The sequence below is a fragment of the Peromyscus maniculatus genome, chromosome X (genome assembly GCF_049852395.1).
Source record: "Peromyscus maniculatus bairdii isolate BWxNUB_F1_BW_parent chromosome X, HU_Pman_BW_mat_3.1, whole genome shotgun sequence".
In the NCBI taxonomy this organism is placed as follows: domain Eukaryota; kingdom Metazoa; phylum Chordata; class Mammalia; order Rodentia; family Cricetidae; genus Peromyscus; species Peromyscus maniculatus.
Genome location: NC_134875.1, coordinates 23920305 through 23925391, shown reverse-complemented (window position 1 = coordinate 23925391; position 5087 = coordinate 23920305). Strand labels below are relative to the sequence as shown.

Here is a 5087-nt window from a genome sequence, read left to right as displayed (position 1 = left end):
TCCCACTTGCCCTGGGGAATCCTCCAATTCTCAGAAAGGCACTCAGTGAGGACTGAGGGTGCTTCTCAGTGGTTGAGTACTTGCCTAGCATGTGGGATGCTGTGGGGGCAATACTCAACACCACAGAAAAAGCTCTCAATTGCTTCTTAATCTGTATATTCTACTGAATTGTAAGCCCTGTGCAGGGCTAGTCAATACAATTTACCATGCCCATGTGTGAAAATTCTGCCCTTCCTTGATTTAGGAAAACAGCTGGGCTACTTTCCCCAGCCTCCTATGACCATCCTTTAAGCATTGGAAATTTCCAAAGGATGTGGGTGATCTCATTTGCTATCATGAATTCCACTATAAGCTAATGATCTCCATGTCTGTCTATGGGTTTGACTCTTTCTTGAACTCTTCAGCCGGTATCTGATTACTGACTGGAAGGTCTACCAGGGTGATGCATGTGGGCTTCTCAAATATAACCTGTCCAAACAATTCTCCCACGCCCAGCTCAGTGAAAGCACCATCTGCCAGACGTGCCTGCATTTTCTACCCTTCACATCTAGCCCACAGCTCTGCCTCTTACCTGGCCTTGTCTCTTGACAATCACTGCCTTTACCCTAGGTAAAGCCCTTGGTTTACTAAGAACTTTTAAAATCATTCCATGTGGTCTGCTTCCCACCCCATACTATTCCCCAATGGCACTCAGAGGGAAAATGTCACCACAGGAAAATGGCTGTTGCAGTGGCTCTCTATTGCCTCATGATGACATTCACATTCCCTAATGAGCAGGGAGTCTTCTGCATTTTCAACTTCAGTCTTCCAGTATGCTCTATCCATTACAATATCAAAGTACTTAGATGGTCTCGATGTTCTATATGGGGGGGGGGGTGATAGTTACTTAACTTTTCTTGCTACCTGGAGTGCTTCCCTCCTACACCTTCTCTCCACCCGCAATGATTCCAAAGGCCCAGTCATGACCTCCTCTCTGAAGGTAATAGGAGAGACATGCACCTCGATGATAGTTCACACCCTGCGGGATGTTCCAACATCTCACTCACTGCCAAGAGCTGCAGAGCAAAGGCAACTTTTGTGGTCATGGACTCTTCTGGATGCATGTTAGTTCCGAGAGATGCTACAGGGCTGCCAAGTTCTCAGGTTGGCACTCCCTGCTGGCAGTCTTCCAGTTTCCCTTGCTCTGGGTGCCAGCACTGACAAGGATTCTGCTGAGGGTCCAGGTCCTGTCTTACAGCCAGACTCTAAAACAGGTGGGTGGACAGGATGGTTCTCATCACTACTGGATCCTGGCAGAATTCTCAGTCCCTACTCTATGGACATGTAGCTCTTCTTCTTCTTCTTCTTCTTCTTCTTCTTCTTCTTCTTCTTCTTCTTCTTCTTCTTCTTCTTCTTCTCCTCCTCCTCCTCCTCCTCCTCCTCCTCCTCCTCCTCCTCCTCCTCCTCCTCCTCCACCACCTCCTCCTCCTCACCCTTCACCTCCATCCTTTTCCTATTTCCTCCCTCTCTTCCCCTCTTCCATTTATGCAATTAACCAATATTTTTTGACTGAGAACTATATGTCAGGCACTCTATCAAACGCTAAGGATTCAGCGATGCACAAAACAGGCACAAAAATGACAATAACAATACTGCCCATTTCAACCTACAGACATTATATAGGAACAACAGATATTTAATTGATTGTGAAGGATAACCAGCAATGAAGGAAGAATATAGGATTCTGTGAAGGAATGAAGGAATCAACTCAATTGCTTTTTTTTTCTTTTTTTCTTTTCTTTTTTTCTTTTTTTTCTTTTTGGTTTTTGAGACAGGGTTTCTCTGTGTAGCCTTAGTTGTTCTGGATCTTGCTCTGTGATTAAACTCACAGAGATTTGCCTGCCTCTGCCTCCAGAGTACTGGGATTAAAGTCATGTACAACCACCACCCAGGTCAATTGCATTTCTTAAGGTTTCCTTTCTTCCATGTTTGTATGAGTTTCTAGATATGAAAATTTTAGTTCATTGTGGATGTCAGTTATATTTGAAGAACCCAAGGGAGTCAGCCATTACATTGACTTTTTCCTATTTTAAGTCATTTTTTATTAATCTATTGCTTTTACATTCCAGCCCCAGCTTCCTCCTCCATCCTTCCCTCCCAGTGCCTCCTGTCATCCACCCCACCCCCTCACCCCCAGAACCAGGAATTGTCTCTGACTCGCGGCTGGCTCTGGAGTCACTTCTTTATCCAGTCCAGGGGACAGATTTGCCTCATGGTCACCATAGCAGCGGTGCTCTAGCTTCTTTGCTGCATTCTAACAGGGAACACGTGACTTCGGTGTATTCTATCAAGGATGATGCTCCTTATCTGCTCTGTAAGGTGTACCTGCCAGCCCTCTCTACTCCAAAGTTATTCTTTTGGTCTTTGTTGTAAGAAATATTCTGTGGACTCCTTCATCCTGCTTGGACTCCCATTTCATAACTCCAAATAGGCTGCTTTTCGTGGATGCGTCCCTCACTCAAATATGGACAAGACTGCCTCCTTCTTCAGGCTCTGCAACCCCACACAGGACCACTTCCCTACCAACCCTCCGCAGATTCTGATCCCCTGGTCCTGTTTGTTGTCTGAGTCTCTGTCATGCTAGGGTTATCCAAGGAGACACTGGCTCCACTCTCTAGGCTCCCTTCCATGGACCTTGCTCCTGACTAGTAATGACTTAGGCATGCAGTCATTCAGAAAAGGAAGTAAAAAGAAGCACTGCTACTCCTAGAGCCTGAAGCCACCATTGCTTTCACCAGGATGACATAGATGACATCATAATGCTTCACCTTTTCATAGGTCGGTTTAAATGTCATGTCTTGATGGTGAATTTCCCCACCCCTTTCACATAGCACAGACTGGACCAATAGCAAGGGAGATGGCGAGAATCTGATGGCTGTAGGATATGTGATGGAGGCAAATTTGACAGGACAGGAAAGTGAAAGAAGAATCTAGAATGACTTAGCAGTTCGGCTTTAGCAATTAGGTAAAAGCTGAGATATGGAAAAACAGAGACCTATTGGAGTAGAAAAAGGAAATGGAGACCTCCAAATTTTGACTTCTGTGACATCTTCAAATACTGGTAGTAAGTAGATTCTTAGATACACATCTTTGAAATTTATTCTACTTTAAAATGTGTGTCTTACCTACCTTGTGAATCCACACTCCTATATAAACTCCATCATGTCTATTATTTTCTAATTAATTAATTTTATTTACTTGCTTATTTACCTGTGGATTGTGTGTGTACATGTTCATGCATGTGCACTTATATGCATATGTGTATGCAAATATATATGTATGCATGTGGATGTCATCAGTCCATAATATTTATTCCTTCTATCACTTTCCTTCTTATTTTGAAATAGGATCTATTACTGAACCTGGAACTCAGCAATTCAGCTGTGTTGGCTGGTCACTATGTCCCAGGGATCCTCTGTCTCCACCTTTTTTTTTTCCCCCTTCGGTGTAGTTTTGATGGCTGTCCTGGATCTCACTCTGTAGACCAGGCTGGCCTCGAACTCACAGAGATCCTCCTGCCTCTGCCTCCCAGTGCTGGGATTAAAGGTGTGCGCCACTGCCACTGATCTAACTCCCCAGCCCCCTCATTTATTTTTTAATTAGCATACAAAATAAGAGATTTTGTTATGGTATGTTTATATGTTGATTTCCAGCTCCCTGTCCTTCTTGCCACTTATACCATTCTACCCCACTATTCCCATTCCCCTTTTATGTAATATTTAAGTTTATAATTTAATATTACCCATCCCTACTACCACCCCACTCTACCCCCTGTTTCCTTAAAGCTCTCCACCCATGGTCTCTTTCTATATTCATGACTGAAGTGAACAAACAGCTTACTGGAGAGGAGAAAATACCTGCCAGCTCTACTAATATCTAAAATACATAAAGAACTGAAAAAAATTAAAACTTCCAGATGACAAATATGTCAATGAACATAACAGGTAGTTCTTAAAATAAGAAGCACAAATGACCAATAAATATTTTTAAGTCTTCAAATGAAAAAAGACTTACTACATTGAGATGCCACATCACCCCAGTCAGAATGGCTACAATAAACAAACAAATAAACAAAAGTGACCACGAACAAAAAGCTGGTATGGATATGAGGAAAGGGGAACACTTATTCACACTTGGTAGGAGTATACACTGGTATGAAAATCAGTGTGGAGGTTCCTCAGAAAGGTAGATCTACCTTGCAGATCTACCATGTGATCCAGCTAGTCTACTCCTGGGAATTTACCCAAGGGATGCTATATTCTGTGAGAGAAGTACTCACACATCCATGTCCTTTGGCATGGTTCTCCATTCACAATAAGAAAGGAATTTAGTCAGCACAGATGTCTAGCAACTGATGAATGGATAATAAAAATATGGTACATATACACAATGGGATTTTATTCAGCAGTGAAAAAATGAAATTAGGAAATTCTCAGGTAAACAGTCAGAACTGGGAAATAGATTCAAAGAGTAACAGATTCAGAAAGACAAATACTGCATGTTCTCTTGCATTTATGAATGCATCCTAGCTTCCATTATGTGTGTATTTATGTGAGAGTGAAAGGAGGGTAGAGTTCCTGTTTCTTACGTTTTCTCTTGTTTTTTATAGGTTTCCCACCGGAGGTTCAAGGGTGGACCTCTGCAGGGAAGCAGGCACAGAGAGATAGTGAGGATCGTAGCCCAGCCGGAAAAACTCTCCATTCCCTTGTCTGCTTGCCAAGAATAAATCTGCCCAAGTGGAGAAGAAACTGCAAGAGAAGTGCTGCTCTTCACACACACTAGACAGGGGACAGGAGGAGGCCACAGTGAAGTTCAAGTGTCCAAGGGAAATACAGACAAAGGATTTCCAAACTCCACTTCCTCATATTCCAGAAACTCAGAACTAGTACAATGAGGCACACACTGAACCATGTGGAACCTTCTAGCGCCAGAGGGATCTGAAAACTTCATCTTTCATATTAGCAATTCACTCACAAATATTATATATATATATGTGTGTGTGTGTGTATGTATATATACACACATATATAATTTAATTTTTGAGAATT

The 5087-nt window shown here is 42.6% G+C and overlaps 1 long non-coding RNA gene across 1 annotated transcript; it reads left to right on the top strand.

Annotated features, from left to right (window-relative positions):
* Window positions 1-2875: 2875 nt before the first annotated feature.
* On the top strand, window positions 2876-4787 carry LOC143270668 (uncharacterized). Its single transcript, XR_013047913.1, has 2 exons — window positions 2876-3103; window positions 4649-4787. It is a non-coding gene; the product is annotated as an uncharacterized LOC143270668 (long non-coding RNA).
* The last annotated feature ends 300 nt before the right edge of the window (window positions 4788-5087 follow it).